At 48.6% G+C, this 27266-nt stretch overlaps 1 protein-coding gene across 16 annotated transcripts in view; it reads right to left on the bottom strand.

Moving 5' to 3' along the window:
* The window catches only part of DAB2IP (DAB2 interacting protein), a 317250-nt gene that overhangs the window by 74669 nt on the left and 215315 nt on the right, over positions 1–27266 (bottom strand). Inside the window, exon 1 of one of the 16 annotated variants that reach the window (XM_083597208.1) lies at positions 21121–21305. The exons of the other annotated variants lie outside the window; for them this stretch is intronic. The gene's annotated coding sequence lies outside the window, so the exon portion shown is untranslated. Of the gene's footprint in view, positions 1–21120; positions 21306–27266 lie in introns of those variants that run through there. 16 annotated transcript variants of the gene reach the window in all.

The following is a 27266-nucleotide window of genomic DNA, read 5'->3' as shown; positions in this document are numbered from 1 at the left end:
GAGAGCACCTTCTCTCTTTGGAAGCCGAAGTAGGAGGGGCTGCCAAACGCAGTTGGTGGGGCTGTGTGGGGCTTGGTAGGTCACAAGCTAGGGTGGCTCACGGTGCACCCTTGCATTTAAGCATTAGCCAGGTAGCCACAGGTAACCCAGAATTGTGTATGTGCAGGTGAGTGAGCACACAGAGAAGGGAAGAGCACTACGTCCTCTCTGGCAGAAGGAAGGTGTGTGCACTCCATTGCTCCACTGGGCTAGCAAACATGTTTGCAGGCTACTAACTTTCTTGGGCTCATAGTCAAGGCTGACCGAATGGGACCTTTGGTCGCGCGAGATCAAGCAGGGAATTCAGGGAAAGGAAAGGCATATTTGAGAGGATCGGCAGCAGCTGGTAGAAACTCCCTCCGGAGAGAGGTGTGTCAGGCACCTTGATTATTCGCCTTCCCGCAAATGCCTTTTGACACTTGAGGAGTGCATATTTTTTAGAACACACCTTATTTTTTTGTGATTGTAGGCTGTTTTAAACAGTTTCTAATGCTGTGTTTTAGTGCTGCAACCTGCCCCGTGACCTTAAGATAAAGGGCGGGTAATTATTAATGATAATAATTTTACATTCCTGAGTTTGAATGAAAATCTACTAAAGATAGTTGTGTGATCCTTTCCCGCCCACAGACAAGGAAAGGAAGCCGCTCCAGAACATTTCCCGCCCCTCATTTCTTTGGACAATGATGGGAATAATTTTAAGTCAGCCACAACAATGCAACACAGACAAAATGGGCATTGTTGAGGTCCCAGAGCAGCTTAAAAGAAAACAAATACTCGGGGTGTCTTGGAAAGGAGCAAAGACGCAGGATAAATGAAAACCTCCCTGCAGATAGTGACAAAAGCCAGTGTAGATTTTCACAACCATCTGTTTTCCCCTCGTCCCTCCCTTGGATCATTGGAATGGGTTGTAAACTTGAAATTAGGGCTCCAGGGATGATGCAGGAAGTTGAAGGCACCCCATAATGAGGAAGGGAACACGCGGCAAGAACAGAACTTTATGGAAGAGCCATAACTCAGTGGTGGAACACCTGTTTTGCATGCAGAAGGTCCCATACACACAAAATTAAGACGCCAAGTACCATCATCACATTTGCGTTCCTATTTTCTTATTACCCAAATTACGGTACTATTCTATTCTATTCTGTTCTGTTCTATTCTATTCTATTCTATTCTATTCTATTCTATTCTATTCTATTCTACTATTGCATTGCATTCCATTTCCACCCTACCTTTTTTCTGAAGCTGGCATATGTTAGGTAAAGGTAAAGGTAAAGGGACCCCTGACCATTAGGCCCAGTTGTGACCGACTCTGGGGTTGCGGTGCTCATCTCGCTTTACTGGCTGCGGGAGCCGGCGTACAGCTTCTGGGTCATGTGGCCAGCATGACTAAGTCGCTTCTGGCGAACCAGAGCAGCGCACGGAAATGTTGTTTACCTTCCCCCCAGAGCGGTACCTATTTATCTACTTGCACTTTGACGTGCTTTCGAACTGCTAGGTTGGCAGGAGCTGGGACCGAGCAACGGGAGCTCACCCTGTTGCGGGGATTCGAACCACCAACCTTCTGATTGGCAAACCCAAGAGGCTCAGTGGTTTAACCCACAGCACCACCCGCATCCCGTCCCAAGTTCTTAGGTTGGGCTAAAGTATGGCTCTCCTAGGGTGAAACCGGGCAACGCTTCTTCATCAGATGATGCAACTCTATTATTTAAACTGGGTACTGAGCAATCATTGAATATTATCACTATTATTAATTGCATTTATATCCCACCTTTTCCCCTCCAAGGAGCTCAAGGCAGCTTACATGGTCCTCCCCCTCCTCAGTTTAATTCTCACAACCACCCTGCGAGGTAGGCTGGGCTGAGAAGCCAGCGAACTTCACGGCCCAAGAGTAATTTGAACCTGTCTCCCATGTCCTAGTCAGAAATGCTAACCACTACACCATTCTGGATTGTGACGCCTCTCTATTGTACATGCAAAAGGGAAAGGAGATAGCTCCCTGGCCCCAGGGAGCCTACAGTTTAAAGGCTGACAGTTAGGGGAAAGGAAATGGGGCTGCAGCTCAGACACCGGGAGCTGACGCTTTGTGTGTGGAAGGTCCCCCCCCCATTCAATTCTCAGCAAGTCTGGGGAAGGGCTGGCAAAGACCAACCTATCTGAAATTCCCTGGAAGGCTACAGCTCAGTGGCAGAGCCCGTGCTTTGCCTATAGAAGGTCCCAGGACCCAATTTCTAAAATCCCCTGCCTGAAAAACCCCAGGGAACATCTGCTGTTAGTGTCCGTGCAGGCAGCTACCAAAGCTCCAAAAGGCCGTTGCAGGAGAGGCGCAAAGGGGTTAAGCTTTTGGGGATACTGCTTTCTCCGGAACAGAGATCAGTCCTGTCCCCCCCTCCCCTCCCCTCGCCTCACCAAAATGGACTTCCATCGCTGCCCCATCACCGCCTCGCAGCTGTGGCCTGGCATGGAACATCTGCTGCGGGAGAAGTCAGGCGAGAGCTGGGCACCTCCTTCTCTGTGCCGAAAAAGCTTGAGAAAGGGGAAAACTGAACGGGGGGGGGCGTCTCTCCCACTGCTCCCAACCACCTGGTTCCCCCCTCCTCGCCCATCCCACCTCCTTTCCCCTCCTCTGGCCCCCGCTCAGCATCGCCAAAGCAGCAGAGGCACACAAACACACACTGTGAGCTTTGAGCTTGATCTGGCTCCCGCGGCTGCTGATTGGCTGCTCTGTAGCTGGGGAAGGGAGCCACAGCTGCCGAAAATGTCAACATCCGTGCGCTTGTGAGCAAGCAAATGAGCACCCGCTGCGCACTGTGAGGAACGCGGAGGAGCGGTGCCATGGACCCCGCAGTTCAGGGCCTGGGACAAGTGGTGAGGTGGTGTCAAATTGGTGGTCCAAAGAGATCTCCCCAAAAGCAGATAGATGTAAGAAGAGCCTGGCTGCTGGATCATGCCCGTGGCGCACCTCGCCCAGGATCCTGTTCTCACAATGGCCAACCAGATCATCCAGTTGTAGACTTAGGACCCCCAAAGAGTCGTCCAGTCCAACCCCTGCAATGCAGATAAGGAATCACTAACAGGTGGCCACCCAACCTCCATGTCAAAACCTCCAGTACGTTTCCGAGCACAATTCAAAGTGTGGGTGCTGACCTTTAAAGCCCTAAACGGCCTCGGTCCTGTATACCTGAAGGAGCGTCTCCACCCCCATCATTCTGCCCGGACACTGAGGTCCAGCTCCGAGGGCCTTCTGGCAGTTTGCTCACTGCGAGAAGCCAAGTTACAGGGAACCAGGCAGAGGGCCTTCTCGGTGGTGGCACTCGCCCTGTGGAACTCCCTCCCACCAGATATGAAGGAAATAAGCGGCTATCCTATCTTTAAAAGACATCTGAAGGCAGCCCTGTTTAGGGAAGCTTTTAATGTTTGGTGCATTACAGTATTTTAATTTTAATGTTTTGTTGGAAGCCGCCCAGAATGGGGGCTGGGGAAACCCAGCCAGATAGGCGGATTATAATTAATTAATTAATTAATTAATTTATTATTATTATTATTATTATTATTATTATTATTATTATTATTACTACTACTACTACTATTATTATTCCTACTCCAATGAAAGTCTAGTGTTATATAAATTTAATAAACTGTAACAATGATTAAATAAATAAATAAGTAATCCTCCAAAGTGAAGGGAGGGGGGCTTTATCTGGGCTTCATGGAAGGGTCCTATTTCCTAGCTCTAGAGCAGAGGTCAGCAAACTTTTTCAGCAGGGGGCCGGTCCACTGTCCCTCAGACTTTGTGGGGGCCAGACTATTTTTTTTGGGGGGGGAATAATGAGCGAATTCCTATGCCCCACAAATAACCCAGAGATGAATTTTAAATAAAAGCACACATTCTACTCATGTAAAAACACTCTGGTTGCCGGACTGCCCGGAGGCCGGATTTAGAGGGCGTTTGGGCCGGATCCAGCCCCCGGGCCTTGGTCTGCCTACCCATGCTATAATAATAACAATAATAATAACAATTATTATTATTATTATTATTATTATTATTATTATTATTATTAATACCCTGCCCTCCCCTGCCAGAGCTGGGCTCAGGGTGACTAACACCAGTAAAATTACAATAAAAACATAATGGGGGGGGGAAACACCCAATTAAAAATACAGGTTAAAATACAATTTAAAATGTAGCCTCATTTTAAAAGTAGCCGATAAATCAAGACCATAAGGGGAGGGAAACATAAGGGTCAGACTGAGTCCAAACCGAAGGCCAGGCGGAACAGGTCTGCCTTGCAGGCCTTGCAGAAAGATGTCAAATCCCGCAGGGCCCTGGTCTCTTGTGACAGAGCGTTCCACCAAGTTGGGGCCAGTACTGAAAAGGCCCTGGCTGAGACCAATCCAACCCTCTTGCGACTTGGGACCTCCAAAGTGTTGTCAGTTGTGGACCTTAAGGTCCTCCTGAGGCATACCAGGAGAGGGGGGAAGCGGTCCCGTAGGTAGGTGTGTCCTAGGCAACATAGGGCAGTTACTTGCTATATGCTTGCTAACAATGCCGTTTGCTTGCGACTGTAACTGGAAACTGCATACACTGAGCGGTTCAAGTGAGAGCCTAGCCCAATGCTCCAGCCAACTGAAGGGCTGATTGGATGAATGGTTTATGCCCTCTAATTTTGCTACCAGCTCTTTAAGTCTCCAAGATGCAACCTGACCTGCTCCTTCCTCGCAGCTACAGAAGCGATGTCCCCCACTTCCCCTGGTGCTGGCACCAACAATTCCCTAGGGCTTAATGAGTGACCCAGAATCTTCCAGAAATGAAAAAGCAGAGCATCCCCCCCCCCACGTGTTCAGCTCATGGAGGAGCGGAGGTTGCCAGCCAGTGGTCAGGAAAGCATCGCAGCACAGTCCTACCCATGTGTACTCAGGAGGAAGCGGGTGCAGGATTGTGGCCTTGTGCAGCAAGGTGGTGGGCTGACGGGAGGCGTTTAAGCAGAGCTTGGACGGCCACCTGCCAGTGGTTCTTTAGCTATGATTCCTGCATTGCAGGGGGCTGAACGAAATGCCCTTTGGGGTTACATTCCAAATCTACAATTGTATGATTCTACAGTTTATATAGCCAAAGTGACATTAAGGTCCATGAATAACCATAGCTTAGAGGTCCCGGGCCCTAATGAAGCCAGATTATCCCCCACCAGGGCCAGGGCCTTCTCAGTGATGGCTCCGACCTGGTGGAATGCTCTGTCCCAGGAGACCAGGGCCCTGCAGGATTTCACTTCCTTCTGCAGGGCCTGTAAGACAGAGCTATTCTGCCTGGCTTTCAATCTGAACTTAGCCTGATCTTTTATTCCCCTTCATTCCCTCCCCTTTTTATGAAGATTCCCCACTCTGGGATCCCACAGCTAATTCTCCCCTGGTCTCCTCGCCTAAGTAGGACTAATTTAGCCAGCTAGCCCTGGTGATCATCTAATGTTTATTGGATGGATTTCCCCCCTCAATTGATTTTTGAATTCTGAATTTATTGTTATTCACGTTTTATAGTGTATTTTATGCTGTTTTTTGTTGCATCAATTAAGTGTTTTAAATTTGTTGTTAGCCGGCCTGAGCCCGGTTTTCTGAACCGGGAAGGGCGGAGTTTAAATAAAAATTTATTTATATATATCTATATATTTATATATCTATATCTATATCATCTATATCTATCTATATCTATCTATCTATCTATCTGTCAGGGAACTGCCATCGGAACTAGAGGAGGAGGCGAGGCTCCACAGCGATGCTGGAGAGGGGCCAAGCAGGGAGAGAGGCAGGTCTCCGGCTGGGGAAGAAAATCAGCGCAACACCAGGGATAGAGGGGGCCAATGGGGGAAGCAGAGAGGAGGCTCCAGGACTCTTTGCAGGAGACCAGCGAGGAGAGCACAGGTCCTCCGCTGCCCACACCCACCCTGCGCAGAAGACTTCCGCGCAGGGAAAGTAGGCGGCGACTGGGCGTCAAAGAACTTCTTTGCTGGAAGAGGTTCAAGAAACGCCCACTGACGGATTCTGCTAGCGACTGAACAGCCACGGAGTGGATGGCTGTCCAGACAGAAACGGTTTAACCAGGCAACCTAGCCCAGAGCGGCGGTAACTTACGCACAAGCAACCCCTAAAGCCATTACACTATCTATCTATATCTATCTATCTATCTATCATCTATCTATCTATCTATCTATCTATCTATCTATCTATCTATCTATCTATCTATCTATCTGTTCTCACAATGAATGTATTACTTCAAAAAGTATAAGACCAGTCTTCTGGACATGTGCAGAGCACCATCACGGCGATCCTTCAGCTCAGATTCCTGCATTTGCAGGGGGTTGACTAGAGGACCCTTGAGGTCCCCACCAACTCTGCAATTCTATGGTCCAAAGCCTCTGGCCTGCCTGCAACAGCCCTTCCCCAATCCTTCATGATTACTCATAAAAGGAAAGGGCTCCGTCATAACCTAGAAACATCCATCCCTCCAAAGGCTGGAGTCTTTCCCAGCAAATCAATCACTCAGCCCCCTCCTGACACATCCGTTCTTCTCTCTGACTTCCTTCAAAGGTTCGCTCTTGATAGATGACTCTACCTGAACCCAGAGACCAGAAAGAAGTGGTGGGATGCATCCTGCTCAGGTCTCAGGAGACCGCTTAGTTGCGACCTTCATGGGTTGCTGTGAAATGACCTGGTTGCCCTCTCCCTCTCTCTCTCAGCAAACAATTCCGCATGCTCTTTCAAAAGATGGATGCTAATACCTGCCAACTGTGTGGGAGCACAGGGTTTAAACCAGTATTCCTGTGGATAAGAGCATAAGCAGAGCCTGCTGGATCAGACCACGGGTTCATCCAGTCCAGCATCCTCTTCTCATGATGGTCAACCAATGAGAAACCTGCAGGCATGACCTGCGCACAAGAGCAATCCTCTCTCCTCCTTCTCGCACCTGGTATTCAGAAGCCTTGCTGCCTCCAAGCTGTTGTGGCTTGCAGCCATCGAAAGCCCTCTCCTCCATCAAACTGTCCAGTTGCTTTTGGTGACCATCACTGCCTCCTTTGGAAGTGAGTTCCATAGTTAAACTATGCGCTGAGTAAATACTTTCTTTTATCCATCCTGAATAATAATAATAATAATATAATATTAATTTATTATTTATACCCCGCCCATCTGGCTGGGCTTCCCCAGCCACTCTGGGTGGCTTCCAACAATATATTAAAATACAGTAATGAATCAAACTTTAAAAGATTCCCTAAACAGGGCTTCCTTCAGATGTCTTCTAAAAGTCTGGTAGTTGTTGTTCTCTTTGGCATCTGGTGGGAGGGCATTCCACAGGGAGGGCGCCACCACTGAGAAGGCCTTCTGCCTGGTTCCCTGTAACTTGGCTTCTCGCAGGGAGGGAACCGCCAGAAGGCCCTCGGCGCTGGACCTCAGCGTCCGGGTAGAATGATGGGGGTGGAGACGCACCTTCAGATATACTGGACCGAGGCCTTTTAGGGCTTTAAAGGTCAGCACCAACACTTTGAATTGTGCTCGGAAACATACTGGGAGCCAGTGTAGGTATTTCAAGACCAGTGTGATGTGGTCTCGGCGGCCGCTCCCAGTCACCAGTCTAGCTGCCGAATTCTGGATTAGTTGTAGTTTCCGGGTCACCTTCAAAGGTAGCCCCACATAGAGCGCATTGCAGTAGTCCAAGTGAGAGATACCCAGAGCCTGCACCACTCTAGCGAGACAGTCTGCGGGCAGGGAGGGTCTCAGCCTGCGTACCAGATGGAGCTGATAGACAGCTGCCCTGGACACAGAATTGACCTGCACCTCCATGGACAGCTGTGAGTCCAGAATGACTCCCAGGCTGCACACCTGGTCCTTCAGGGTCACAGTTACCCCATTTAGGACCAGGGAGTCCCCCACACCTGCCCGCCTCCTGTCCCCCAAAAACAGTACTTCCAACTTCTATCGTATCACCTCTTTCTTGCCCTCCAGAATGAAAACCTTTCTTTGCAGGTGAGCAACTGCATCCCCTTGATCCTACTTCCTCTGTCAAAGGCAGTCTGAATGCCCGTCCCCATCACAGGTGGGGAGAGTTGGTGTTGCACTCAGGCCAGGCTTTCCATGGGCACCTGAGGAGGGCTGGACTAAGTGTAAATTTAGTCTGACCCAGAAGTTAGCTTGTTCTGATACTATTAGAGGCCCCTTGCTCTCTGCTCCACAGGGGCTGCCAGCTGGAGAAAGAAAGTTACTAGCTGTTCTAGGTAGGACAGGTGCACACACCAACTTAGAATGCCCCTGGACTAGGGACTTGTCAGAATGGGCCAATTCAATGCTAGCATCCTATGTACATAGGTACATACATAAAGGTAAAGGGACCCCTGACTGTTAGGTCCAGTCGTGGCCAACTCTGGGGTTGCGGCGCTCATCTCGCTTTACTGGCCGAGGGAGCTGGCGTACAGCTTCCGGGTCATGTGTCCAGCAGGACTAAGCCACTTCTGGCGAACCAGAGCAGCGGATGGAAACGCCGTTTACCTTCCTGCCAGAGCGGTACCTATTTATCTGCTTGCACTTTGATGTGCTTTTGAACTGCTAGGTTGGCAGGAGCAGGGACCAAGCAACGGGAGCTCACCCCATCGCGGGGATTCGAACCGCCGACCTTACGATCGGCAAGTCCTAGGTTCAGTGTTTTAACCCACAGCGCCACCTGCGTCCCTACAATTTATACACTGCTTGATTGTAAAAAGCCTTAAAGCAGTTTACGAAAAGATGAAACAATAAAAGTACCACTACGAAAAATTAACAGCAATAACTTCAGACATTTCAAAAGTTAAAACAACGATAGACGAAAAACAGATTAAGACGTGCACTAACTTTCTGAACACCTGGGTAGGTTTGTCTAACAAAACTGTTTTTAGCAGGTGCTGTAAAGGGTACAGTGAAGGTGCCTGCTTCATCTCAAGAGGCAGAGAGTTCCAAAGCTCCCAGTTGCCGTGTGCTCACTCAGTCTCGGCTGCTGGACATTGAGAGAGGCTATACATCTCAGCTAGGTTTGTCGTTTGTCCAGTTTTGGGCTTGCGTCTAAAGAAACCAAGCTTCCAGATCAGCGGTGAAGAACTATAAAATCCACAATGCTTGGAGACCTCTTTAGAGGGCTGAAATGCAGACACCCTGCTCCAATCAAATTAGGCCACAAGGCTGCCGGGAAGACAAGGGTGAGGGCAGAGGGGCAGGAGTCATGGAAGATCTTTCAGAGAGCTACTCATCCGCTACATGTGTCTTGTGAAATCAGGCTAATGAACAGGATTTATGGCTTGGCAGTTACGATTCAGAAAAGCAACAGCCCCTGGGCTGAAGGCTGGGCTGGAGGGTAATGTCTATCAGCCATGACAGCCCAATGGAACCCCTTTCTTCAGAGGCAGTCTACCCTGGAATACCACGTGAGGCAAAAACAGCAGGAGAAGGGCCCCAGACTCAATGCAGAAACATCTGGGAAGAGATTGACACTACACAAAGTAAGCTGCTGCCATCTTTCCAGGGAGAAGGGAACTCTCAGGGGTTTAACGGAGCAAAAGTGGCACAGACAAGCATTTTTATCTCCACTTTTCCCACGCAAGGTGGAAGCTTCAGCCAGTGTTCAGCCTGACAGGCCTTGAACACAGCTGGGGTGCCAAAAGTTTGGGGGAGAGAAGGAGCCAAAAATGTGTCTTGCGAAACCGACTCTTAGAACTGCAAAGGAAAAACTGAGGCTGCAGAAAGGCCTTTGCTTTCGGACTCTCCCCATCCCACCGCTCTGTGGTCATCTCGACATTGACACAATAAGGCTCTTTTTGCAGTAAGGTTCCTCCAGGTGCGCTCCTGCTCACTTGCGTGCTGGTAAAATGCAGCCACCCCACCACAGAAGCGCTGTGATAGAGGCAATGAATGAGAACTGCTCCAAGGTTGCGTTTTGGCAGCATGTTATCTATGTGCTACTGTGCATCTGTTATTGCAGGGGCAAGGACAGGAAGTTGTGGACGCAGAGCACTCTGTAGAGAAGTCAGGAAGAAAAGGAAGGTTGAGGCTCAGTGGGGAGGGGGTAGTGGTTAGGGTGTTGGACCGGGATGTGGGAGAGGTCAGGGTTCAAATCCACACTTGGGGCAGTCTCTCAGCTTAGCCTACCTCACAGGGTTGTTGTTGTTGGGGAGGGGTGAAATGAGGAGGGGGGAGCAGTGTGTGCACTACCTTGAGCTCCTTGTAGGAAACATGGGGTGTAAACATACCAAAACATGACAACTGATAATAGTATCTCTTTGACCACTGTGGAAAGCGGGACATTGGGCTCGATGAGCCCTTGGCCTAAACCGACAGGCCTCTTCTGGCACTCTTAAGCAAGGGTCAGTAAACTTTTTCAACAGGGGGCCGGTCCACTGTCCACTGGGTGGCCAGACTATATTTTTTTGGGGGGGGGGGGAGATGAACAAATTCCTATGCCCCATAAATAACCCAGAGATGCATTTTAAATAAAAGGACACATTCTCCTCATGTAATAACACACTGATTCCCGGACCGTCCACGGGCCGGATTTAGAAGGCAATTGGGCCGGATCCGGCCCCCGGGCCTTAGTTTGCCTACCCCTGCTCTTAAGCATTGAGAGGAGGCTGAAGCAGGGAACGCAACCAGCCCAGAAGGTGAGCAGAGCTGAGAGTTTCTCACAGCCCTGAGTCGCACAGGTGAGGGAAGCTGGAAGACCCCATATTGATTGGAATTAACCAGGCACATCTTTGGCCGCAGGGGCCTCAGGAGCAGCTAATTACGCCATCTCTCTGTGCGGCAGGCCTCCAGGCTGAGCTTCCTGCCAGTCTGCTGGTGGAGCCCGCTCACACCTTGGGGGTCTGCTCTTAGCTCACACACACACACCTCACATTCCTAATTTGATTGCCAGTGCCCTGCGCTTCCCCAAGTCTCCTGGCGCCGTGTCCCACCCAACAGCTGTGCGCACACTGGGGATGTGAGGGGCCAGCGAGAAAGGGTCCATGTTCGATGCTGAAAGGCTGCTTGTCTGGAGAAGGGCTGCCGATTCCTAAACTGGGACAGCTGTTTGCGCATGCACATCAATTAGCAGTATTAATACACCCCACGTGTTACGCTTTGGAGAGGGAGGAAATGCAAACTGGAATGCAAACTTTCAGAGGGATGCGCTGGATTAGATCTGAAGCCTCTCACTCACCTTCCATGCCTTTCTTTGGGTGGGTGGGGAGTTCCTGCCCTTTATTTCTGTGGGCCACCAATAAGCCAGCACAGCAAATACTAAGACAAACAAACAAAAAAAACCCTCCACGACTGGATTACGGTATCCAAATCAATGAGATCTGCATACTTTAGCATCAGAGAAGATGGCCTAGGAACTCCCAGGGATCTCCTCCACTTCTGAGGTTACCAGCTGCCTGTCTTGCTCTGGGGTCCCTGGTGTGGGGCTTGTGGGTATCCTCTCAAGTCCCCCCGCCTCTCCCAATTTGCATTTATTTATTTAAGTGTGGGGTTGGGTGGCTGTTTTTTTTAAGTTCAGTAGTACTGTAAGAATGCAAGAAGAGCCTGTTGGGTCAGCATCCTGCTCTCACAGTAGTCAGCCAGATGTCAGTGGAAAACCAGGGAGCAGGATCTAACCACAAGAGCAACATTCTCCTGCCTGCAGATTCCAGCAATCAGGGGCATCACTGCCTCCAACCTCCGATTCAGAGAAGGCTCAGCTTTCAGGTCTTTCTTGACTGGGGAAGTGGGAGGGGTACATCCTTATTTATATCACAGGCCTTGTATACTGTTTAATAATAATAAATTTCTGTTTCCATAAAATATTCATTACAAAATAGCAATAAAATAAGACTTTTAAAAACAGGAGACAAAATAATACCAAAATAGAGATAAAACAAAAACATTTTTAAAAACAAATGGTTTTTACATGTATGGGTCACCTTGCCTAAACAAAACAGTTTTTGACAGGGTCTGAAAACAGTATAACGATGGCACCTGCCTAATATCAATAGGCAGGGAGTTCCATATAACTTTCTGGTTTAAAATGCTAAGGTATAAACTACTGTGCATCTCTCCCCTTCCGTAAACCCTGGCTAGTAGCCATTAAGAAGGACTTTCTGCATTAAGAAGGACTTTCTTTCGCCTGTCCTGAATCTTCCACGAGTCCAAGTGTTACAAGAGTGGGAGAAACCTTTTCACTATCCACTTTCTCCACGCCCTGTGGAGTCTTACGAATGTCTATCATGTAATCTCTTACTTGCCTTTTATTCAATCTAAAAATTACCAAAGGCTGCAACCTTTTCTCATAGGGGAGTCCCTCCATCCCCTTTCTGAACCTTTTCCAACTCAACAATATCGTTTTTGAGGCGAGGTGTCTAGAATCGAACACAGCACCATTGACTCGTAGTACAACATTATGATATTGGCAGTTTTTAAATATTTAATTCCCTAGTATCAAATTAAAGGCATGGAGGAAGAGAGGGCTACTGGTGCCTATTGATGGCTATGGGGAAGCTCCAGATTCAGGGGCAGTCCACCTTTAAATAACAGCTGTTGGGGAAAGAAAAGCAGGAGAGGGCTATTGCGCTCACATCACCTGGCTGGTCACTGCGGGGAAACAGGATGCTGAGTTATTTGGGCCTTTGGCCTGACTCAGCAGGGCTCGGCTCAACGCAGTGAGTCAGGTGGAAACTGAGATGGGGAGGGATGCTCCACAGAGGGCCGATTGTACTTCCTCTCTGCTCTGCTTTAAAAATAAAATATTTGCAGGCATGCAAAGAAAATGTTTTGATTTGGAAAATCAGAGAAATGTTGCTTCAGACAGTGCAAGAGAGCCCCCAAGTTGGGGAGGGGGAATCGGCTCATCCACCTCAGTGGATGTCAGCAGAGGTCAGAAGACACCCCACCTGGTGTCCTTAGCCATCCCATCTGTGGCAAAAGAGCAGGAAGCGAAGGAAGTAGCCTGCAATGCAGTGTGTGGTGACCCCACTGTCCAAAGACAAGACGTAGGCCCTTTGGCGTGAAACTCTCCGTGTTTGTTCACTTGCTAAATGCAACGCACCTTCCAGGCATTGCTCCACTTCTGCATACCATTCCCTGTCCTACCGATGTTTTGTGACTCTTCCCTCTTTGCAAACATTGCTACAGAGCTCAGCGGGTGCGAAAAAAGTGACCGGTGGGAAGTCTGCATGGCCCTAAGGAAATCTCAGAAGCCACAAAGTTGGGAGAAGGCCACAGTTCAGTGGCAGAACACCTGCTCAGGGTGCAGAAGTCAATCTCTGCCACCTCCAAAGCATCAGGTAGAAGCTGAGGTGAAAGGAAGACCACCTGCTCCATTTACTGCCCCATAACCTTCCAAGTGCCATGGCACACTACTGCTGAGGTCCAAAGCAGCAACAGCAGCAGTTTCCTGCATTGAAAAAAGTTCATCCAGCTGGATGGAAGCAAACCAAGAACAACTTGTGAAGAGGTGCAAAGGGTAGCCCCATCTCAGGTTGGGAAGTTAAGAAGCATCTGTGCATTCAACCTGTCACTTGGATGCAAGAGAGGCACAGCTGAATCCCCAAGGAGAAGACGGCACAGTTGGAAGAACAGAAAATCACACAGGAACACAACAGGCAAACTCATTGCAGTTGAACAGATAAAGGCTTCTAGGAGGCCGAAGTAACTTGCAAATATCCAAACACATCACACAAGCGGTTCCGTGACACAGCACGCTATGGAAGGCCCTGGAATTATCGCAACTATCTTCACAAAGTCCCTGCAAAGGAGGCCAGTATTAGGCAAGGACTACAAACTGAGAGAACACGATGCAGCAACTTTGCTGAAAGGCAAGCTGCCTACATGTGTCTTTAGACAGTGCCTAGATGCTACTGGTAACTCCAGCATCAAACACCAAGAGTTCAGGACAGAAGAATAAGCAAATAACCAAAGTTCGTCAGAATCAAATAAATCTGCCAGCCAGAAGCTGCAACCAAGCCAGAGCTTTGGTTTGTAAACTATGGCTTGCAAGCAACTTCCAGCTGATGCCTGCAGTGCCATTTGGATGTCTGAGCAAACTGCAAGTCTGGAAAAGAAGGGTAGAACCTGCAAGAGAGGGGAGGGAGGCAAGAGAAGGATCATGCAAAGGCTTATGAAATGTTCCTGATCTTGGAGATCGGATTTTGCGATGTCTGAATTAAGTCGGAGTTGATAGGCACTGGGCTGCATCTGCTAATTGCTCCAGATACTCATCATCTCCTTAAGTGCAAAAGATGGGTTAGACGGAAAGGGCAGGGAAACTGGGGTCCTCCCAGCTGAGCAGCCAGCATGGCCAATGACAATGGAAGACGCAGTCCAAAGACATCTGGATGCAGTCCAAAGACATCCCCACCCTCCGAATGCCAGGCCCAGAAGCCCACAACCAGGGGACAAAAGTGAGTGTCTTGCCTCGCTGTAGGCTACTTCCCAGCAACCAGAATTCAAGAGTTAAACCAAGAAGTTCGAGGCAGCAATGCTTCTGAATGCCAGCTCCAGAAAACCATGCGAGGACAGAGTGCTAGTCTTGTGCTCAAGTCCTGCTTGCATCTGGTTGGCCACTGTGAGATGAGAATGCTGGACTACCTGGGCCTTGATGGCTAGATGCCAACGAGACTGATCCTCCACGAATATTGCCTCATCTGCCTTTCACAGCCATCTAAGCTTAAATAGTGACTAATGCATACAGTGGTATCTCTGGATGTGAACGGGATCTGTTCTGGAGCCCTGTTCGCATCCTGAAGCGAACACAACCCGCATCTGCACGTGTGTGATTCGCCGCTTCCACGCATGTGTGCGACGTCATTTTGAGCGTCTGTGCATGCGCGAGCAGCGAAACCCAGAAGTAACGCGTTCCGTTACTTCCAGGTCGCCATGGAGCGTAACTTGAAAATGCTCAACCTGAAGCATATTTAACCTGAGGTATGACTGTATATTGTGGCAGTGAGTTCCTTAGGCCCATTAAGAACAGTGGAAGAAACCCTTTGGTCTGCTCCTGAATTCCCTGCAGCTCCTTTCACTGGTCAATTCTCCCCACCCCACTGACGGAGAAAAACTCCACCCGTGCTATTACTGTATCGCATCATTTTATCACCATCCTCCTTTTTCCTGTCACTTAGCTGTCTTATAGGAGCACAAGGGGGCTCCTTCCTTTGGCCCAGAAGGGTGGCAGCTGCCTCTTCAGAACCGGTCATGAGAACATAAGAACCTAAGAAGAGCCTGCAGGATGAGGCCGAGGGTCCAATCCTAAAGCCATCCAAGTGGTTGGCCATCACTGCCTCCTGGGGGAGCAAATGCCATAGTTTTAACTGCGCATTGGGTCCATTCCGAGGACAGTACATGAACAGAACCAGCCCATCCACCTCACCCTCAAGAAGACCCTTGATGAGCATCTCATTTCAAGTTAATTTCACAGCCATAATGGATTTTTCAGAAAGCATTTCTAGAACATATTTGCTCTCCAACATCTTACTTCCTTTCGCATTTGGAATAACGCCCCTCCCTGCTCTCTTACACTTTCTATCTAATTCCCCAAGTCATCCCAATCCTTGAATAATTCCAGGTAGTTTCTTTTTTTTTAATCAATAGCTGACAGACTTGTCAAATTACTTCGGGGACCAACAAAGCAATTTTTAAACATTCATAAACCCTTGCAGAACAGTTTAAGTGCGCTGAATTTTAAGAGCGAAAAGGTGAGGGCTGAACAAAAATGATCAAGCAGGATTACGGTTTTGTAAACGAGAATTTAATTCATCATTAATGAATCATTTTGCAGAAGCTGGCTTCATCCCCCACACTCCTAACCTGTTGCAAAAAATGGGAGAGCAAGAGATGGGGAAAGCCCAGATGGGAAAAGAAAGAGGGGTGGGGAGCGAGGGGAACGTGCAGCAGCCCCGACCAGATTATTTCCTAGGAAGTCCCAAATGTCTAGAGGCTCCAGCATACATAGTGTATTAATACAATCACAGAATTGTAGAGTTGGAAGGGACCTCCGAGGGTCATCTAGTCCAACCCCTGAAGGTAGCCTTCCTTCCTTCCTTCCTTCCTCTGTTCAGTGACTAATTAAGGCACCAAAGAGGGGCTGGTGGGCTAGGTAGGAAAGCTGCAGGGGCCTGCTATTCGTGGCGTGAGGAGCTCCACTGCAGAAGCATGCAGAGGGGCTGTGACTCAAGAAACATCCCAAGGGGGTTGCAGATTAGAAAGAGAGGAAACGTTTGCAGTCAGAGGGTCCAATTCCATCAATCTCTTGAGGGCCACATGGCAGCTGTGGGCAGGGCCAGGGGCAAAAGCTGGTAAGGGGCAAAACCCCTTGCTTACAGGACTTGCAATGGCTGCCAATTTGCTACCGGGCCAAGTTCAAGGTGTTGTTACTAACATAAAAGGTAAAGGTAAAGGGACCCCTGACTGCTTGGTCCAATCGTGGCCGACTCTGGGGTTGCGGAGCTCATCTTGCTTTATTGGCCGAGGGAGCCAGCGTACAGCTTCCGGGTCATGTGACCAGCATGACTAAGCCACTTCTGGCGAACCAGCGCAGTGCATGAAAATGCCGTTTACCTTCCCACTGGAGCAGTACCTATTTATCTACTTGCACTTTGACGTGCTTTCAAACTGCTAGGTTGGCAGGAGCAGGGACCGAGCAACGGGAGCTCACCCCGTCGCGGGGATTCGAACCGCCAACCTTCTGATCGGAAAGCCCAAGAGGCTCAGTGGTTTAGACCACAGCGCCACCCGTGTCCCCTGTTACTAACATACAAGGCCCTAAACAACTCAGGTTGCTTGAGAGAGAGCCTTATCCCTTTATGCACCCAGTGAATGGCTGTGGTCTGTGGGAGAGTCTCTCCTGCAAGCTCCAAAGACCTCAGGAGCCAACTCCGCAGTAGCTTGGAGCAGGGCTTTTAGTGTGGCTGCCCCTGTCCTGTGGAATGGCATTCCTGTTTGAGATACTGCAGGTGCCCACTATCTGCACTCACTAGAAGAAGTGGGACAGATTTTTGTCCCATCAGGTTTTCATGGAGAAATGGGTCTTTACCACATATTTCCTGGTTTAAAACTATTTTATGTGTAAATCACATTGAGACTGTGGTTTAGAAGGCAATTAATAAATTAACGGCAATAACAGCAACAAGGATAACTGCAACCCTGGAATAGCTCAGTCGGTAGAGTATGAGACTCTTAATCTCAAGGTTGTGGGTTTGAGCCCCACAACGAGCAAAACGATTCCTGCATTTACAGGGGGTTGGAATAGATGACCATTGGGATCCCTTCAAACTCTACAATTCTAACATTCTATGTTGCTGCTGTTGAGCCGTCTGTATGCTCAATGTATTAACATTGGTGCAAGTGACTCTCCTGGTGGTAGGGGATGAATACATACATTCTACTACTACTACTACTACTACCAATAATAATAATAAATTCTCCTCTAAAGCCAAAGGGATACCTACCTCCTGCTGTGTCCCAGGGCACTCAGAAAACACAAAACCCCTAAAACAGAGATTGCAGCTCCCGTTCATTTTAATCTTCCTCGGAGGCTGATTCATTATTGACAATGGAACCAGTGGTGAGACAGGCAAGGAGACAAGTGTGCTGGTGGGTTGGGGGGGGGGCGGAAACGGCTGTCGCACAACCCCACTCCCTTCACCCTCCAACCTGACAGCCCCAAATGGCTGTAGATCTGCAGAAAATTTGAAAAAAATACCCACCCATAATGTCTTTCTTCCAAGGATTTTATCCCCCCCCCCCGCCCCTCCACTCTGCCGCACCATATCCAAGTGACCTAGATATGACAGTTGTTTGCAAATATCTAATTCCAACGCAAGCTTTCCTTTTTTCTCTCTCCCTCCTCCTTTCCTTCCCAAGCATGGGAAAGGCAGCTCTCAGCTAACATCTGCCCCAATTATTTCCTCGGACTGCAAAAAGGAACATATCTGGGAGGCTGGAAATAATTAATGCAAACAGCTTTAGCCATGGATTTTTTTAAAAAGGAGAAGACGAGAGGTGGGAGGGAGGGCAAGAGAGAGAGAAAAAGTCAGGCAATCGACTTGAGCGTTTGACGTTTTCAGAGCAATGAGGACTGCTGAAAAGGGAATTTGGTGTACTTGTGGCAGAAGCAAGTAGAAAGCACCACACCGAAAAAACAACACCACCCTAGTGTGGTGCTTCACATGCGATACTGGGGAGAAAGGGGTAATCTTAGCCCTGTCTTGGCCCTGAACGCAGGAAGCAACAGCAAAAATGACAACAGCTCTGAGCACACACAAAGAGCCCAGAAAGAGGAACTATCTGTAAGATTTCGGTAATTGCCACCAATGCCCTTATCTGGTCAGGTGGAGTACTGGGAAGTCCTGGCCAATGTGATGGATGATGCTTTGGGTAGAAAGATCTCATTCTGTTCTCACAGTGGCCAGCCAGATGCCCGCTATGGGAAACCCACAAGCGGGTCCTGGGCACAAGAGCATTGCTCACCCCACTCCTGTGGCTTCTGGGAACAGGGACTGAGAAGCACCACTGACTCCAACCATGGAGGCAGAGATCAGCCATCAAGTAATTAATGCAAATAATGATTATTGTGGGGGCGGGGGCAGAGGGAGAGAAAGGTTTGAAGCCTACCTGCAAACACAAAAGTGCAATTAAGGGTTATTCAGACCTGATTATGAGAACTCCAGTCTTCCCACACCCCAATGGCAAAAAGTGCCTCAGAACAGCCACACTCGCCAGGGTGTGTCAGTCTCAAGAATTCAATATAATTCCTTGAGTAAACACACCTAGGACTCAGCTAAGGCAAACATGAGGATTCCTTGTTAAGTGACTTTTCTTGGAGGTAGGAAACACCTCAAGGACACCAGTATGGAAGGGTAACTCAAATGGGCCAAATCATCAGAGGGGTGATATTCTGAGTCTAAACCAGGCATAGGCAAACTTGGCCCTCCAGATGTTTGGGACTACAATTCCCATCATCCCTGACCACTGGTCCTGTTAGCTAGGGATGATAAGAATTGTAGTCCCAAACATCTGGAGGGTCGGAGTTTGCCTAGGCCTGGTCTAAACCTCCCCCCTCAACTATTCACTCTGGACCCCCTGAATGCTCAATGTCAGATTCCTTCAGGGATATGTGGAAGGTCACACATGGCCACTAAATCCAGAATAATTCCAGCTCCTGAGTTCCATGCTCTGAATAGAATCACAGAACTACAGAGTTGGAAAGGAACCTGCAAGGGTCATCTAGTCCAACCCCCTGCAAGGCAGGAAGCATAGCTATAGCATTCCTGGCAGGTGACCAGCCAACCCCTGCTTAACAACCTCCAAGGAAGGAGAGTCTACCACCTCCCAAGGGAAACAACTTCACTGTCAAACAGCTCTGACCCTCAGAAAGTTATTCCTAATGTTTAGCCAAGAGTCTCATTTCTTGTCATTTGGGTCCAATGGTTTGGGTTCTGCGCTGTAGAGCAGCAGCTTGCTCCATCTTCCATGTGACAGCCCTTCAGATATTTGAAGATTATAATATTAGCAATCCAGTAATATATATTATACTACTGAATTGCCAGTAGTATATATGTGAAAAGCATCTAGGGGTCTTAGTAGACCACAGTACCAGCGTACTGGAAGAAGCAAAGATCACCAGTGTTGAAGCAATTATTATTCAACATCAACTTCATTGGATTGGTCATGTTGTGTGGATGTCTGATTATGGTCTTCCAAAGCAACTACTCTATTCCGAACTTAAAAATGGAAAGCGTAATGCTGGTGGTCACAAAAGAGGTTTAAAGACTCTCTCAAGGCAAATCTAAGAAAATGTAGTATAAACACTGACAACTGGGAAACACTGGCCTGTGAGTGCTCCAGTTGGAGAACAGCCTTTACCAACGGTGTTATGGGCTTTGAAGACACTTGAACTCAGGACGCAAGGGAGAAACGTGCTAAGAGGAAGGCACACTTGGCAAACCCTCACCCATGATCAACTCCCACTCCAGAAACCTATGTCCCCACTGTGGAAGGAAGTGTGGATCCAGAATTGGCCTCCACAGTCACTTACAGACTCACTATTTAGACCATGGAAGACAATCTTACTTGGCTACGAAGGATCGCCAAGGAAGAAGAGTGTTCAGATCAAGGGAAGTCATAGTCCAACTCTATTCTGCCTTGGTCAGACCACGCCTGGAATACTGTGGTGTTATCAGCACCATGCTCGAACCAACTAAACTATATCAATATTTCTCTGTTTAGAAACTCCTATCCATCTTGGTCTCCCTTCTCTTTGAGTATTTCTGACCATGGGATCTCACCCAGTAACTCCTTCAGTTTTTCAAACTTGGCCTTCTTAAAGTCCAGAGTGTGTGTCCAACTACACTCAACTTTCCCTTGCCTCTGTATCATGAAACCCAAGAGGACATGATCACTTCCTCCCAAGTTTCCCAGTACTTCCACTTCGCCAATCAGTTTCTCCCTATCGGTGAGGACCAGGTCCAATATAGATGGTCCCCGTGTTGCTTCTTCCACCTTCTGGGAAATGAAATTGTCAATGATGCTGCTGTTTCTTTTGCCCTTCAGGGCTTTCATTCCGTCTGTGAGAACTTCCCACGATCACCTGAGGCATCTCTGGTGGCACATAGCAGTCTGGGTAAATGCAGCCCCAGGCACCGAAATACACTGTGGACGAGGAAATGGGAAACACTGTGCCTGCGCTTGCAAAAAAAAGAAGAAAGTGGCAAAATGCAACATTTCCCCTCCTCTCCATAAATTGCACAGATTTGAGTCCTCAGGAGGAAGGCGGGGGAAAACACCCTTTGCGTGAAACACAACCAGGCCGGCTATAAAAAGAGCATCCTGTTTTTGAGACACAGTTTGGTTGTTTGGGGATCTTTTTCCCTTCTAAAACCACCGTTGGAAGGAGGGGTGTAAACTGGAGTGCCAGATTGCAGCTCCAGAAGAACGAGAGGAATTTTCTCTGGGCCTGCAGGCGGAAGGAGGCGATGGTGAAAGCATGCACTATGAGCCACCCTGGAATGGTTTTGTTCTCTGAGCAACACAAACTCCGGGCAGCAAAGCTTACATGATCTTACTTACCATGGTGAGTTTCGCTTCCCGGTCTCTTCCAGAATTTTCCGTTTTCTGTTTTTGCAGGTGAGGAGCAGACAGTGGAGGCGGGAAGAAAGGCTGGTATCTCATCTCCTCCAGCCCTCACCCACCAACCCATCAGCAGGAAGTAAGCCTCCTCTCCTCATCAGACCTCCTTGTATGGTGTGAGCAGCCGGGCTCAGCATGCTGGCTCTTGGCCCCAGCCCAGCTCCTGCGGCCTCAGGAAACTGTTCCAGCACGCAGTCTACAGGGAAGAATCCTCAGCCAGTTCGCAGACAAAGCCAATATTATTAACTCGTTCTGCAGCAGGCAGGGGCTTTTAAAGGGACAGGCAGGAGGGCTCCCACCTCCAGCACGGCAAAGAGTGCATGCTCCGAGTGCAGAAGGGGACAGATTCAAGCCTGGCAGCTCCCCCTTGTTGTTTTCCTTTTTAAGGATCAGGCAGGAGATGGTGAGATGGACTGGGAACCCTGGAGGGCTGCTGCTCCCAACTAAAACCAACGCAGGATAGACAGGTCTCCCTGAATATCCACGAAGGAGCATTGCTAAGAACTCAAAAGCACTCTGGGCGCAGATCTGCAAGGGGGTAGCAAAATCAAGGTGGCGTGCGACACTCCAGGTGCCCTGTGAACAAAGTTTTGTACTTTTTAAAATAAGCTTTTTAAAAAGGAAAACTAGGAGAGTCAGGCAATCTGGCAATTTGGGGCCCAGCACAGAAGAGTCGGGAGACTGAATGGTGCCCCTCTTCATATGTTCTAAGTCATGGGTAGGCAAACTATGGCCCGGGGGCCAGATCCGGCCCAATCGCCTTCTAAATCCGGCCTGAGGGTTTTTATATGAGTAGAATGTGTCCTTTTATTTAAAATGCGTCTCTGGGTTATTTGTGGGGCATAGGAATTCATTCATCACCCCCCCCAAAAAAAATATATAGTTTGCCCCCCCCCAAGGTCTGAGGGAAAGTGCTGAAAACGTTTGCTGACCCCTTTTCTAAGTGGTACCATTTATTTATGTATTTATATTTATATCATTTGTATCCCACCTCCTCATTTAACCCCCACAACAACCCTGCGAGGTAAGGTGCGCTGAGAGAGTCAATGACTCCAAGGTCATACCTGGTGAGTTTCCTGCGCCAAGCTGGCGGAATGGGGGAGGGAGAGGGACTTCCCTGATGAATTTCTGTGTGGCATCACTTAATCTGTTAACGGGCACAGGAATTATGTCAGAAACAAGAGGGGGTAACCCTGTAGGGAAGGGGCTTCTACCACTTCTGTGGGAACTTCCCACAGCCACCTGGGATCGACCAGGGTCGTAGAGAACTTCGTGGGAGGATTGGGCCCTGCGCTAAGAAGTGGGAGGGTGACCCATGGGATCTGCAGCAAAACGCCTCGGCCAGATCCTCTTAAGTCATAGGCCAAAGTCCAGGAACCGTGCATTCCTCAGCATCCTTTGGAAAAGCTTTTATCTCTGCTGCCCTCGGCCCTTCAAATGTGGACTTTGTCGCTGGAGATAACAAGTCTGCTTTGCAGCGCAGGAATGAAAAATCATGGGCAGGAAAGGACTATGGCTGGAATTTAAAATTCTTGCGGCTCATATAGACTGCTTTTACCTTGGGCTGGCAATGTGCGATATATAGATACAGATATAGATATAGATATAGATATAGCTATGTATATTTTTCTGACTGCTGATTATTTAAGTATTTGCACCTTCTTCATCTTGCTGCCCCACAAATGCTGGACCCACAAAGGGTGTTAGGCTCTAGGCTCAGGACTGAAGCCATCTCAGTAAAAGTCTGTCTGGGCGGCTGCCCTTACTAAGCCTCTCTGTAAATTAGCATCACGTGTGCCTTAGTTATAGAATGGGGATTTTAAAAAAATGTATCAGGACCATATTATTAACAGCCCAAATGACCTAGAATGGCCATTTTGTGCTCCCATCTGCTTTAATTTTATTACATAAAATTAAATTTTACATGGAGTTGTTAACATCCACCCAATATTCTCTTCCCAGGGCTACAATTCTGGGAGGGGAATAGGGGCAGGTTCTCAGCACCCTTAGCAAACTACAACTGTCAGGACTCGGGGAGGGGGGAGGTGAACCTGCCTTAAATATATGGCCTTTATGCACACCACACCTTATTCCGAGTCAAAACGCTGGCCTGTCTAGGTCAGGACTGCCTCTCGCTCTGACTGGCAGCAGCTCTCAAGGGTCTCAGGTAGGGCTCTGCCTGAAGAACAGAACAGAGCAAGGTCTTGACATGCCTCTTGTTTATTTCACAACATTTATATGCTGCTTGATTGTAAAGCAACAAACAAACCTCAGAGCAGTTTACGAAAACCATATAGAACCATCAGATTATCAGACCAAAGACTGATTAAACTGGCTGCAGCGCCCTAAACATCTGAGGAGGCTTGCCTGAATAAAAATGTTTATAGCAGTTGCCAAAGAGAGTACAGTGGAGCCACCTGCCGAATACCTATAGGCAGGGAGTTCCAAAGTTCAGGTATTGCCATACTGAAGTGTTGAGTTATTTTGAGGAGGTACCAATGCTGGGTGCAACAGGTTTAGTGTTCTCTCTCTCTCTCTCTCTCTCTCTCTCTCTCTCTCTCTCTTTCTCACTGCTGATCTTGCCCTGGCTTAGAAGGCGTACTGTCCCCTGTCCCCCCCCCCAAATGTTGGGTGTGCCAGGAGGGAGGGGAGAAAAGGCAGACACGGGTAACAGAAGCAGTAATGAGCGCGAGTGTGCGCAGCCCGCCAACTGCCTCCTCCAATCTGCCTTGCTTGCTGGAGCTCAGGAGCAGAGTAGATGAGGATTTATGAGTTCTGTCAGGAAAAGCGTGGAAAGGAGTCCGTGACAAATTAATCACCAATCTTGGCCATGCTCACGGGGTGCTTTCCGTGCCCGCCCTCACCAGCGGTGCCAGGTTGCTTGCCACGGGCCGGAGCCCTGTAGGGGGCACCTTTCTGATGCCATCACCTGTGTTCTCTGCTGACATCTGCCAGGGCCCCACAAAACCTTCCAGATGTCCGTTCCCCCCTGGGCCTTCTGCCCAGGCTCCCAACCAGCACCTGGGTCACCCATCCTTATGATATATCCTTTCATTTTATTTATTTGCTTTGTTTCATACAAAAACCACCATCACCTCAAAGCGGTTTACAAAACAGATACCACAAACAAATCAAAGAATCAACAACAGTTCCATCCTTTCACAGCGTTTTCCCAGTTCCATTAGTGATGACACTACTAGGGTTGCCATATTTCAAAACATATGTGAGACATCCGGGTACCATTGTACCTCGGGTTACATACGCTTCAGGTTACACATGCTTCAGGTTACACACTCCACTAACCCAGAAATAGTGCTTCAGGTTAAGAACTTTGTTTCAGGATAAGAACAGAAATTGGGCTCCGGCGGCACGGCGGCAGCAGGAGGCCCCATTAGCTAAAGTGGTGCTTCAGGTTAAGAACAGTTTCAGGTTAAGAACGGACCTCTGGAACAAATTAAGTACTTAACCCGAGGTACCACTGTATAGGGCGGTATATAAATAAATTCAATCAATCAATCGACGAGAAACAGATTAAAGCTCACAGCAGCTTTCTAAATATCTAAGTTGGCTCGTCTGAACAAAAATTCCAGTTAGCAGGTGCTAAGAAGAGGACAGCAAAAGTGTCTGCCTGGTGTCAAAGGCTGGGAGTTCCAAAGAGTGGAAGATGCAGCACTGCATGGTGCTGATAACGCTAAGGTCACAGGTTTGATCCCCATAGATGACAATTGCATTGCAGGGGGTTGGACTAAATGATCCTCAGGGTCCCTTCAAACTCTACAATTCTGTGATACTACAGGTGAAACTCGAAAAATTAGAATACCACGGAAAAGTTCATTTCTTTCAGAAATTCAACTGAAAAGGTGAAACTAATATATGAGACTGACTCATGACATGCAAAGCTTCTACTTCTCCGAGGTCCAATCTTGCTCGATTTGCAATCCTTGTTTTGCTGATTTCCTTGAATATTCTAATTTTCTGAGATGGTCAATTTGGGGTTTTCATCAGCTGTACGCCATGATCATCGCAATGATAACAAATCAAGGCTTGACATATCTCGCTTTGCATGTCATGAGTCGATCTCATATATTAGTTTCACCTTTTAAGTTGAATTGCTGAAATAAAGGAACTTTTCCACGATATTCTAATTTTTCGAGTTTCACCTGTATTCTCAAGGATGGATTTCTTCTGCCGACTGAAGTGCTTGAGGGGGCACATGTGGGGCAAGGCGATCTCGTAGGTAAACTGGTCCCAAGTTATTCAGGACTTTATACGCTAACAGCAATACCCCTTGAACCTGGCCCGGAAGCAGGTCAGAAACCAGTGCAGATCTCTGAGCGCAGGTATTAGATGCTGAGGAGGCCTTGCTCCTGCCAGCAACTGCGCTGCAGCATTCTGCACCAGCTGCAGCCTCAGGATCAAGAGCCAGGGAAGCCCTACATGAAATCCTTCCTCATTTTAAGGAATGTAAGAAGAGTCAAAGTTCTGCTTCAGCCTTCCCTGAGTTTTAGGCAAAACCGCCATTACCCCTGCCAAGAGCCTGCACTACAGGAATGTTGCTAGGCACTTAAAGAGGACTTGTGGATTGAGCCCATGACAGAAATTCACATCAACGTACAGAATTTGGCCTCTTGGTGAATGAGAACCAGGTGTGTGCGTGGAGAGGTCCTCACTTTTTAAAAGGGGTGAGGAGAAGGAGAAGGGCAAGATATTTAGAGCATGGATTAAAAGCCTGAGTGCTCCACTTCCAAGCCACAGCCCTGCTACAGAGACCAGGTACAGGGGAGTTGTAGTACAAAGTCTCTGGCTGGTCGACCACAGTATTGATTGATTGATTGATTGATTGACTGCATTTATGCACCAACATTTTCTCCAAGGAGCTCAAGGTAGTGTGCATGCTTCTCCTTCTCCTCCCACAACAACCCTGCAAGGTGCATTAGGCTGAGAGGCAGTGACTGGCCCTCAAGGTCACCCAGTCTGGGGTTCGAATCCTGGTTTCCCAAGCCCTAGTCTGATGCTCAGCCACTGACAACTCAGCACCCACTGCACTGGCGCTTTACACACAGCCCTGGTTAGAGCAACAAAAGGCAGCCTATTTCTGCAGGGGGATCTTGAATCAACGGGAGGCGGAGTTATGGCGAAGCCTGTAAAAGTGCTGACCCCTCAAAATATGGGTGGGTGGGTTCCACTTCATCCACAAGCCTCCAGCCTTTTGCCAGCAGCCCCCAGACAACCCCAATGCCCAAGTGACGTAGCCCCGCCAAAAGAGTTATTGGCAGGTGAATCTTGCCATTCTCACTTGGGCGATGAGGCAATCCTCTTTTTAAAGGCTACTGCTGAAGTCATTTGCTTTATTACCTTGGCGTCTGCTCCCCACCCCAACCCCCCGTTGTTTGCCGTAAATCTCTTGGCAGCAGCCCATGTCTCTGGGTCCAGCTCTTTCCCCCTTCATAACCTCAGCAGAGGGCATCTGTATTCTCCAACCCCCCCCCCCCACTTGCCACCCACAAGCTGCAGCTCGGCTCAAAATCTCACACTGGGGCCTAAGTTCTGGCAAGGCCACTAAAAAAGGTACTCCACGACCCTCTTTATTTAAAAAACAAAATCATGGCCTGGGGAAATAAAAACACAGCAAAGCTTTATGTTTGTGCAATGCAAGGATTGGGGGTTTTTGGGTGGGGGAGCAGCACTTCTGCTCCTAAGCTGCACTGGCTCCCGGTGGAGTACAGGGTCAGATTTAAGGTGCTGCTTTTGACCTTTAAAGCCCTTCACGGCCTAGGACCCTCGTACCTACGGGACCGCCTCTCCTGGTATGCCCCACGGAGCATACCATAAATAACAACACCCTAGTGGTCCCAGGCCCTAAGGAAGTTAGATTGGCCTCAACCAGAGCCAGGGCCTTTTCAACACTGGCTCCGACCTGGTGGAGCGCCCTGTCTCATGAGACCAGGGCCCTGCAGGATCTGATTTCTTTCCGCAGGGCCTGTAAGACAGAGTTGTTCCGCCTGGCCTTTGGCTTGGAGCCAATTTGATTCCCTCCCTCCCTCTCTTTCTTTTTTCTTTTCCTTCTCCTCCTGCGATGAGGCTAC

Source organism: Podarcis filfolensis (assembly GCF_964270895.1).
Source record: "Podarcis filfolensis genome assembly, chromosome: Z".
Classification (NCBI taxonomy): Eukaryota; Metazoa; Chordata; class Lepidosauria; order Squamata; family Lacertidae; genus Podarcis; species Podarcis filfolensis.
Note: the sequence above shows the minus strand (reverse complement) of the source record. Positions and strands in the feature narration are given on the sequence as shown.